The following is an 11328-nucleotide window of genomic DNA, read 5'->3' on the forward strand; positions in this document are numbered from 1 at the left end:
TTCTGTCCGTGGGTCTTGTTCCAGTGCTTTAATAAAACCACCTTTTTGCACCAAAGACTTCTCAAGAATTCTTTCTCGGCCTTCGGTTCCTGACCTTACCCCACCAAATCTCACCTACATTCCAAAACTACATCAGCATCAATATTGATAGGCTGAGACCAGCACAAAACATCCTATTATGATAATCACTTCCTTCCCTTTTGTTACTGTAACAATCATGTACATCGACTCATGGTCAATATTTGTAAATATTCTATAATAATGAAAATAATGTCTACTGTGCAGTTGCTGGGTGAAGTGATTTACCAACACAAAACACACATAACCATTAGGCCATATTTGTTCATGGTGTTCAACATCCTGACTGATTTTTTTGTGTGATTACTACCAAAAGAGGAGTATGTTAAAATCTCCCACAATGGCTGTGGGGCTTATCTGCTAGTCACTGTAATTTTGGATATTTTATCACTGTGTGTGTGTTTGTGTGTTTGTTGAGGCTATGGTATTATTTAATCTTCCTGATGAAATGAATCCTTTATCTTTATGAACTAACTCTATCTCTCGTAATGCTTTTTTCCCTTAGCATATCTATAGTAGGGCTGTTTATGGCCATGTGTAAATTGATTGTTTTTCTTTCTATTTTTTCTCCTGTTTTGTTCAGCACCATGACGATTTTCCTGCATCCTCTGGGAATAAGTTTAGTTCTGGTTTGTCTCTAAAACTAAGAATGTAGCCCTTTTGGATCACAGACTTCCCTTCCTAGGCACATCTTGAGTCTTGACTTTTGTACCCACCCCTCTTTCCTCTTTCCCTCAACTTAAGCCAGAGAATCTAATTCCTCAAATGAAGGAAGCACAAAATCTCTCAGGGTTGAGAAGGCAGTGAGGCAGGACTAAGCTCCCTGGGTGCTCACTTTACAGTAAAACCTTGGCTTAGAATTTTTCCATCATCTTACTTGTTCTTTAGCATTTTTAAAGTGATGTTTTATAAATTTTATCCTCTGTTTTGAGTTATTTTTAGTGGAATAGTTCATTTAAATAATTTAGCCCACTTTAACCTGAAATCAAAATTCAACAAAGACAGCATTTTTTGCATAAAACAAAAAAGTTAGCTGCATTTCTAAAGACTTTCAGAACTCTAATGTAATATTCTTGATACCCAAGCTTTTGACCGTTAAGAGTGGACCTGCTTGAAAAAATGTTTATTGAGTCCCAGACGCTCTGTTGAACACTAGGGGGTGAGACCTAAAGCAATGAGCAACAGGTCTGAAAAAACCACAGTGATGCAAGAGTTGGTCTTTTCCACTCCTGGGAATGCAGCTCAGTGGAAAAGAAGAGAGAACTGGGAGAACAGAGAAATGGTAATTGATGGAGGTGCCAGGAAAAGGGACGCTGCTAAGTAGAGCCAAAGATTTCCTGACTTGCGCTGAGACAGGATCACAAACATCACTTACTCCCCACTCTCCATCTGGAACTCCAAGAGCCCAACAAGCCACCATCTGCAGCCTCACATTAGAAGCAGCCACAGTGAAGGTGTAATTGTAGAGAAATTCTGACTGTCCAAGGTTGCTTGCATCCCCAGATTTCTCGCAGTACAGTCTGCTGTCTAGGGACAAGGCAGAGTCTGAACATCCAGTGTTTCCCAGAGTCCATGAAAGGAATAGTTGGAGGAAGGCTCAGTGGATTTGAAGGGATTCAGTGTTTTAGTTGAGGAGGATGACATAGGTCTCTTGCAGTTGTGGCATCAGAGAGTGGACATCGGCAGATGGGACTGATGACAAAAGCAGAGGCAGAAAGTGGATGTGGACCAAACACAAACCCTAACGTGACAATACAAAATACCCCACCAACCACAGTATATGGTGCCCAGAGGAAACAGATGGTAAAGATGAAAATCCAGAACTTCTTCCCTAAAAATACCAAGAAAAATGTGGAAATTGCTAAGTTTTCTGTAAATGTTCAAACGGATGTGTCCTTCGCTCTGTAAATTGGAAGACAGTAAAACTTGGTACTTTAACGGGTAGCACAAGTTCCATCTCTGCACATCAAGAATTATGATAGCCCCCTATGTGGGGACTACTGTGAGATTCCAAGGATATTTCATTTTCATTGGGGTGAGATTTGCATGCCTTAAAATTAATCATTTTAAAATACACAATTAAGTATATTTAATATATTCACAATGTTGTGCAACCACCATCTTCATCAAGTTTCAGGACCTTTTAATCATTCAAAAGGAAACTCTGTAGCCATTAGCAAATACCTAACATTCCCCTCACTCACCAGCCTCTGGCAACCACCCATCTGGTTTCTATCTCTATGGATATGGCTATTCTGAATTTTTCATGTAAACAGAACTCTACAGTATGTGTGACCTTTTGTGTCTGGCTTATTTCATTTAGCACAATGTTTTTGAGGTTCAAAAACCTCAAAAAAATTCATGTGCTGCAGCATGAATTGTACCAATACTTTTTTATGGCTGAATAAGTTTCCATTGTATGTACTTACGTTACTCTATACATCCACGGAAAAACATTTGAGCTGTCTGCATATTTGGTTATTGTGACTAGTGCTGCTATGAACATGGAAATACGTGTATTTGAGTACTTGCTTTCAATTCACTTAAGTATACAAGTACCTAGGAGTGGACTTGTTAGGTAATTCTTTTTTTTTTTTTTTAAGATTTTATTTATTTATTTGTCAGAGAGAGAGAGCACAGGCAGGCAGAGTTTCAGGCAGGCAGAAGGAGAAGCAGGATCCCTGCCAAGAAAGGAGCCTGATGTGGGACTTGATGCCAGGACACTGGGATCATGACCTGACCTGAAGGCAGCTGCTCAACCAACTGAGCCAGCCAGGCATCCCTGAAGGACTGTTTTCCACATTGCAGAACTATTTTACATTCTTTCCAGCGATATACAAAGTATACCACTTTGGTTCTTTTCTCATTTCTTTTTGTATATATTTATAAAGTATTTTAATGGTTGCCATGAAAACTACAAGTAACATATTAAATGTACAGCCATCTTGTTTGAATTTTTTTTAAAGATTTTATTAAATAGGGGAGGAGTCAAGATGGCAGAGAAGTAGCAGGCTAAGGCAACATCAGGTAGCAGGAGATCAACTAGATAGCTTATCAAACCATTGCAAACACCTACAAATCCAAAAGGAGGTCAAAGAGAAGAAGAACAGCAATTCTAGAAACAGAAAATCAACCACTTTCTGAAAGGTAGGACTGGCGGAGAAGTGAATCCAAAGCGATGGGAAGATAGACCGCAGCAGGAGGGGCCGGCTCCCAACAAGCAGCAGAGCAATGGAGCACAAAATCGGGACTTTTAAAAGTCTGTTCCACTGAGAGACATCACTCCCGAGGCTAAACTGGGGTGAAGCTCACGTGGGGTCAGCGTGGCCTCAGGTCCCGCAGGGTCACAAAAGGATTGGGGATGTCTGAGTGTCGCAGAACTTGCAGGTATTAGTACAGGGAAGCCCGCTATAGAGACAGAGCCAAGGAGTGAGCTCTCAGCTAGGGGTTACCTTGAACCAGTCCCAGGCTTGGTGAGCTCGGAGTGTGGCTGGAGGCCAGGGAGATGGGAGGAATTGGACGCTGTTCTCTGAGGGCGCACTGAGGAGTGGGGCCCCGAGCTCTCAGCTCCTCCGGGCCAGAGACTGGGAGGCCACCATTTTCATCCCCGTCCTCCAGAACTCTATGGAAAGCGCTCAGGGAACAAAAACTCCCGAAAGTGAACCCTAGTGGATTACTCAGCCCAGCCCCTGGTAAAGGCGGTGCAATTCCGCCTGGGGCAAAGACATTTGAGAATCACTACACCAGGCCCCTCCCCCAGAAGATCAATAAGAAATCCAGCCAGGACCAAGTTCACCTACCAAGAAGTGCGGTTTCAATACCAAGGAGAGCAGTGGAATTCCAGAGGAGGAGAAAGCAAAGCACTGACCTCATGGCTTTCTCCCCATGATTCATTAGTCTTGCAGTTAATTTAATTTTTTTTCAATTTTTGTTTTCTTCTACTAAATTTTTTTAACTTTTACCCTTTTCTTTTTTAATGATTTTAAACTAGTTTATCTAATATATATATATATATATTTTTTTCTTTTTTTATATTTTTTATTTGTTTTCTTTTTTTAATTGTTTCCTTATTTTTATGAACCTCTTTTTATCTGCTTTCTCCCCCCAACGATTTGGGGTCTCTTCTGATTTGGTTAAAGCATATTTTCCTGGGGTTGTTGCCACCCTTTTAGTATTTTACTTGCTCCTTCATATATTCTTATCTGGACAAAATGACAAGGTGGAAAAATTCACCACAAAAAAAAGAACAAGAGGCAGTACTGAAGGCTAGGGACATAACCAATACTGACATTGGTAATATGTCAGATAAAGAGTTCAGAATGACGATTCTCAAGGTTCTAGTCGGGCTCAAAAAAGGCACGGAAGATATTAGAGAAACCTTCTCAGGAGAGATAAAAGTGTTTTCTGGAGAAATAAAAGAACTAAAATCTAACCAAGTTGAAATAAAAAAAGCTATTAATGAGGTGCAATAAAAAATGGAGGCTCTCACTGCTAGAATAAATGAGGCAGAAGAAAGAATTAGTGATACAGAAGACCAAATGACAGAGAATAAAGAAGCTGAGCAAAAGAGGGACAAACAGCTACTGGACCACGAGGGGAGAATTCGAGAGATAAGTGACACCATAAGATGAAACAACATTAGAATAACTGGGATTCCAGAAGAAGAAGAAAGAGAGAGGGGAGCAGAAGGTATATTGGAGAGAATTATTGGAGATAATTTCCCTAATATGGCAAAGGGAACAAGCATCAAAATCCAGGAGGTACAGAGAAACCCCCTCAAAATCAACAAGAATAGGTCCACACCCCATCACATAATTGTAAAATTTACAAGTCTTAGTGACAAAGAGAAAATCCTGAAAGCAGCCTGGGACAAGAAGTCTGTAACATACAATGGTAAAAATATTAGATTGGCAGCAGACTTCTCCACGGAGACCTGGCAGGCCAGAAAGAAGTGGCATGATATATTCGGAGCACTAAACGAGAAAAACATGCAGCCAAGAATATTATGTCCAGCTAGGCTATCATTGAAAATAGAAGGAGAGAGAAAAAGCTCCCAGAACAAACAAAAACTGAAAGAATTTGCAAACACCAAACCAGATCTACAGGAAATATCGAAAGGGGTCCCCTGAGCAAAGAGAGAGCCTAAAAGTTGTAGATCAGAAAGGAAAAGAGACAATATACAGTAACAGTCACCTTACAGGTAATACAATGGCACTAAATTCATATCTCTCAGTAGTTACCCAAAATGTTAATGGGCTAAATGCCCCAATCAAAAGACACAGGGTATCAGAATGGATAAAAAACAAAACCCATCAGGGCACCTGGGTGGCTCAGAGAGTTAAGGTCTCTGCATTCAGCTCGGGTCATGATCCCAGGGTTGTGGGATCGAGCCCCTCATTGGGTTCTCTGCTCAGCAGGGAGCCTGCTTCCCCCACTTTCTCTCTCTGCCTGCCTCTCTGCCTACTTGTCATCTCTGTCAAATAGATAAAATCTTAAAAAAAAAAAAAAACAGCCATCTATATGTTGCCTACAAGAAACTCATATCAGACCTGAAGACACCTCCAGATTTAAAGTGAGGGGGTGGAAAACAATTTACCATGCTAATGGACATCAGAAGAAAGCTGGGTTGGCAATCCTTTTATCAGATCAATTAGATTTTAAGCCAAAGACTATAGTAAGAGATGAGGAAAGACACTATATCATACTCAAAGGATCTATCCAACAAGAAGATCTAACAATTTTAAATATCTATGCCCCTAATGTGGGAGCAGCCAACTATATAAACCAATTAATAACAAAATCAAAGAAACACATCGACAATAATACAGTAATAGTAGGGGATTTTAACACTCCCCTCGCTGAAATGGACAGATCATCCAAGCAAAAGATCAACAAGGAAATAAAGGCCTTAAATGACACACTGGACCAGATGGACATCACAGATATATTCAGAACATTTCATCCCAAAGCAACAGAATACACATTATTCTCTGGTGCACATGGAACATTCTCCAGAATACATCACATCCTGGGTCATAAATCAGGTCTTAACCAGTATCAAAAGATTGGGATCATTCCCTGCATATTTTCAGAACACAATGCTCTGAAGCTAGAACTCAATCACAAGAGGAAAGTTGGAAAGTACCCAAATACATGGAGACTAAACAGCATCCTTCTAAAGAATTAATGGGTCAACCAGGAAATTAAAGAAAAATTGAAAAAATTCATGGAAACAAATGATAATGAAAACACAACAGTTCAAAATCTGTGGGACACAGCAAAGGCAGTCCTGAGAGGAAAATATATAGTGGTACAAGCCTTTCTCAAGAAACAAGAAAGGTCTCAAGTGCACAACCTAACCTTACACCTAAAGGAGCTGGAGAAAGAACAAGAAATAAACCCTGAACCCAGCAGGAGAAGAGAAATCATAAAGATCAGAGCAGAAATCAATGAAATAGAAACTAAAAAAAACAAGAGAACAAATCAATGAAACTAGGAGCTGGTTCTTTGAAAGAATTAATAAGATTGATAAACCCCTGACCTGACTTATCAAAAAGAAAAGAGAAAGGACCCAAATAAATAAAAGCATGAATTAAAGGGGAGAGATCACAACCAACACCAAAGAAATACAAAAAACTATAAGAACATACTATGAGCAACTCTACGCCAACAAATTCGACAATCTGGAAGAAATGGATACATTTCTAGAGACATATAAACTACCACAACTGAACCAGGAAGAAATAGAAAACCTGAACAGACCCATAACCAGTAAGGAGATTGAAACAGTCATCAAAAATCTCCAAACAAACAAAAGTCCAGGGCCAGAGGGCCTCCCAGGGGAATTCTACCAAACATTTAAAGAAGAATTAATTCCCATTCTCCTGAAACTGTTCCAAAAAATAGAAATGGAAGGAAAACTTTCAAACTCATTTTAGGAGGCCAACATCTCCTTGACCCAAAACCAGACAAGGATCCCATCAAAAAAGAGAATTACAGACCAATATCCTTGATAAACACAGATGCGAAAATTCTCACCAAAATACTAGCCAATAGGATCCAATAGTACATTAAAAGGATTATTCACCATGACCAAGTGGGATTTATTCCAGGGCTGCAAGGTTGGTTCAACATTTGCAAATCAATCAATGTGATACAATACATTAATAAAAGAAAGAACAAATAACATATGATACTCTCAATAGATGCTGAAAAAGCACTTCACAAAGTGCAGCATCCCTTCCTGATTAAAACTCTTCAAAGTGTAGGGATAGAGGGCACATACCTCAATATCATCAAAGCCATCTATGAAAAACCCACCGCAAATATCATTCTCAATGGAGAAAAACTGAAAGCTTTTCCGCTAAGGTCAGGAACACAGCAGGGATGTCCATTATCACCACAACTATTCAACATAGTACTAGAAGTCCTAGCCTCAGCAATCAGACAACAAAAGGAAATTAAAGGCATCCAAATCAGCAAAGAAGAAGTCAAACTATCACTCTTCGCAGATGATATGATACTATATGTGGAAAATCCAAGACTCCACTCCAAAACTGCTAGAACTTATACAGGAATTCAGTAAAGTGTCAGGATATAAAAATCAATGCACAGAAATCAGTTGCTTTTCTCTACACCAACAACAAGACAGAAGAAAGAGAAATTAAGGGGTCAATCCCATTTACAATTGCACCCAAAACTATAAGATACCTAGGAATAAACCTAACCAAAGAGGCAAAGAATCTATACTCAGAAAACTATAAAGTACTCATGAAAGAAATTGAGGAAGACACAAAGAAATGGAAAAATGTTCCATGCTCCTGGATAGGAAGAACAAATATTGTGAAAATATCTATGCTACCTAAAGCAATCTACATATTTAATGCAATTCCTATCAAAATACCACCCTTTTTTTTTTCAAAGAAATGGAAAAAATAACCCTAAAATTTATATGGAACCAGAAAAGACCTCAAATAGCCAAAGGAATATTGAAAAAGAAAGCCAAAGTTGGTGGCATCACAATTCTGGACTTCAAGCTCTATTACAAAGCTGTCATCATCAAGACAGCATGGTACTGGCACAAAAACAGACACATAGATTAATGGAACAGAAGAGAGAGCCCAGAAATAGACCCTCAACTCTATGGTCAACTAATCTTCAACAAAGCAGGAAAGAATATCCAATGGAAAAAAGACAGCCTCTTTAATAAATGGTGTTGTGAAAATTGGACAGCCACATGCAGAAAAATGAAATTGGACCATTCCCTTATACCACACGCGAAAATAGACTCAAAAATGGATGAAGGACCTCAATGTGAGAAAGGAATCCATTAAAATACTTGAGGAGAACACAGACAGCAGCCTCTTCGACCTCAGCCGCAGCAACATCTTCCTAAGAACATCACCAAAGGCAAGGGAAGCAAGGAGAAAAATGAACTATTGGGATTTCATCAAGATCAAAAGCTTTTGCACAGCAAAGGAAACAGTTAACAAAACCAAAAGACAACTGACAGAATGGGAGAAGATATTTGCAAACGACATATCAGATAAAGGGCTAGTGTCCAAAATCTATAAAGAATTTAGCAAACTCAACACCCAAAGAACAAATAATCCAATCACGAAATGGGCAGAAGACATGAACAGACATTTCTGCAAAGAAGACATCCAGATGGCCAACAGACACATGAAAAAATGCTCCATATCACTCGGCATCAGGGAGATACAAATCAAAACCACAATGAGATACCACCTCACACCAGTCAGAATGGCTAAAATTAACAAGTCAGGAAATTACAGATGCTGGCGAGGATGTGGAGAAAGGGGAACCCTCCTACACTGTTGGTAGGAATGCAGGCCGGTGCAACCACTCTGGAAAACAGCTTGGAGGTGCCGCAAAATGTTGAAAATAGAACTACCGTATGACCCAGCAATTGCACTACTGGGCATTTACCCCAAAAGATACAAACGTAGTGATCTGAAGGGGCACATGCACCCAAATGTTTATAGCAGCAATGTCCAAATAGCCAAACTGTGGAAAGAGCCCAGATGTCCATCGACACATGAATGAATAAAGAAGGTATGGTATGTATATTTACAATGGAATATTACACAGCCTCGAAAAATGAAATCTTGCCATTTGCCATGACATGGATCGAACTAGAGGGTATCATGCTTAGCGAAATAAGTCAATCAGAGAAAGACAACTATCATATGATCTCCCTGATATGGGTAAGTGGAGATGCAACATGGGGGGTTAAGGGGGTAGGAGAATGAATGAAACAAGATGGGATTGGGAGGGAGACAAACCATAAGTGACTCTTAATCTCACAAAACAAACTGAGGGTTGCTGGGGGGAGGGGGTTTGGGAGAGGGGCATGAGGTTATGTACTTTGGGGAGGGTATGTGCTATGGTGAGTGCTGTGATGTGTGTAAACCTGGCAATTCACAGACCTGTACCCCTGGGGATAAAAATACATTATATGTTTATTAAAAAAAATTAAAATAAAATAAAATAAAGATTTTATTTATTTATTTGTCAGAGAGAGAGAGAGAAAGAGAGAGCCCAAGCTGGCAAAGTGGCAGGCAGAGGCAGAGGGAGAAGCAGGCTCTCCACTGAGCAAGGAGCCCAATGCAGGACTCAATCCCAGGACCCTGGGATCATGACCTGAGCTGAAGGCAGCAGCTTAACCGACTGAATTAATACCAATTTAGCTTCGGTAGCACACACAGACTCTGTTCCTATTGTACAACTCTTCCCAAGTTTATGTTATTATTGTCACAAATTATACCTCTATACATTGTATGTATATATTAACATAGATGTATTATTATTATTTTATACATTTACATTTAAATCCCTTAGGAAATAAAAAGAGGAGTTATAAACAAAGAATTTATTGCTACTATATGAGCTATCTTGCATAAAACAGTCACTACTTGGGTATACTAAATTCTGGACAGAAACTTAATTAACATACCCATCAAAGGGTTGAGACATCTGGTAAAAAGTAAATAATTTTTCTTTAATCAGGAAAGCAAAATTGTCCTAAGTAAAGAAATATTTATTGACTATACTCACCAATTACAACGGGGCAAATACGTCACTATCTTTTTGCCTCTATAACCGAGTTTAAATTAGACCTTGAGATTTTACTTCAGCTCAGTAGTGAAAAATTCAATGATTCAAATTGAAGGTAAATTCTAGTTTGAATCTTAACCTCTTTTAGGGTACCACTCTCTAAGCACTCTCCTTAGGAATTTCCTGTTTCCCCTTTCCTTCTATTTGCCCTGGAGATGATGTATGTTCCAGGGAAATTTATAAATAAGCTGGTACTTGGGGATATATGTAACTTATTGTGTATAACCTCACACTGGAACCAAACTAAAAACTGGCTTTGGCTGAAATGAATAATTTTAAATGGTATTATTGACTAATATCTACCCACTGCCCTTGGGGTTCAAACATTCATGCCCCTCTGCTCTGCAGTGCTGAGTTCACTGCAAATCAGTATGTGTCCTCATTTTCCCTTGTTTTGAAGTTCTCTAAATCTCCAGCATGCTTTTAGCCATTTTTATGTCTTTTTGAAGAGTGCAAGCCACTTTCAGATGCCGCTCCACTCACTATAGTGAGGACCTACACTTACAACTTGTTACTCTAAACTCAGATGCCAAAGTAGCGTTGGGACGTCTCCAAGGGCCTTTTGTTACCCCTTTGTGTTTGGGTCCCACTAAAGCCATCTGAACTTCTATCAAACAACAAGCCCTAGGAGATGGGCCAGGGATATTAAATCCACAATTTGACTTCCTTGATCACTTCTGCCAATTAGTTTTCTTTCCCTACAGTAAATGCATGGGCTCTTTATCAGGACAGGGCAAGAAAACATTTCTCACATCCTTACAGAACCTTTTGAGTAGAATACATATAGCATAAATTCTAGGTCTGTTTCTATCAATGCCAAGTTTAGTGCAGTTTTAGGCTTTCATAAGTCATTTGTGTTCGCCAGCTTAAAAAATTTACTCAGAGGGGCACCTGGGAGGCTTGGTCGATTAAGCATCTGCCTTGAGCTCAGGTCATGATCTAAGGGACCTGAGATGGAGCCCCACATCTGAGCTCCCTGCTCAGCAGGGAGTCTGCTTCTCCCTCCCCTCTGCCTGCCACTCTCCCTGCTTGTGTTCTCTCTGTCAAATAAATAAATAAAATCTTTTTAAAAAATTTCCTCAGAAGCTCACTTGACATTTTTTATTCTCAGTT

Source organism: Mustela putorius, unplaced genomic scaffold, assembly GCF_011764305.1.
Source record: "Mustela putorius furo isolate JIRA1106 unplaced genomic scaffold, ASM1176430v1.1 tig00003836_pilon_pilon_pilon, whole genome shotgun sequence".
Classification (NCBI taxonomy): domain Eukaryota; kingdom Metazoa; phylum Chordata; class Mammalia; order Carnivora; family Mustelidae; genus Mustela; species Mustela putorius.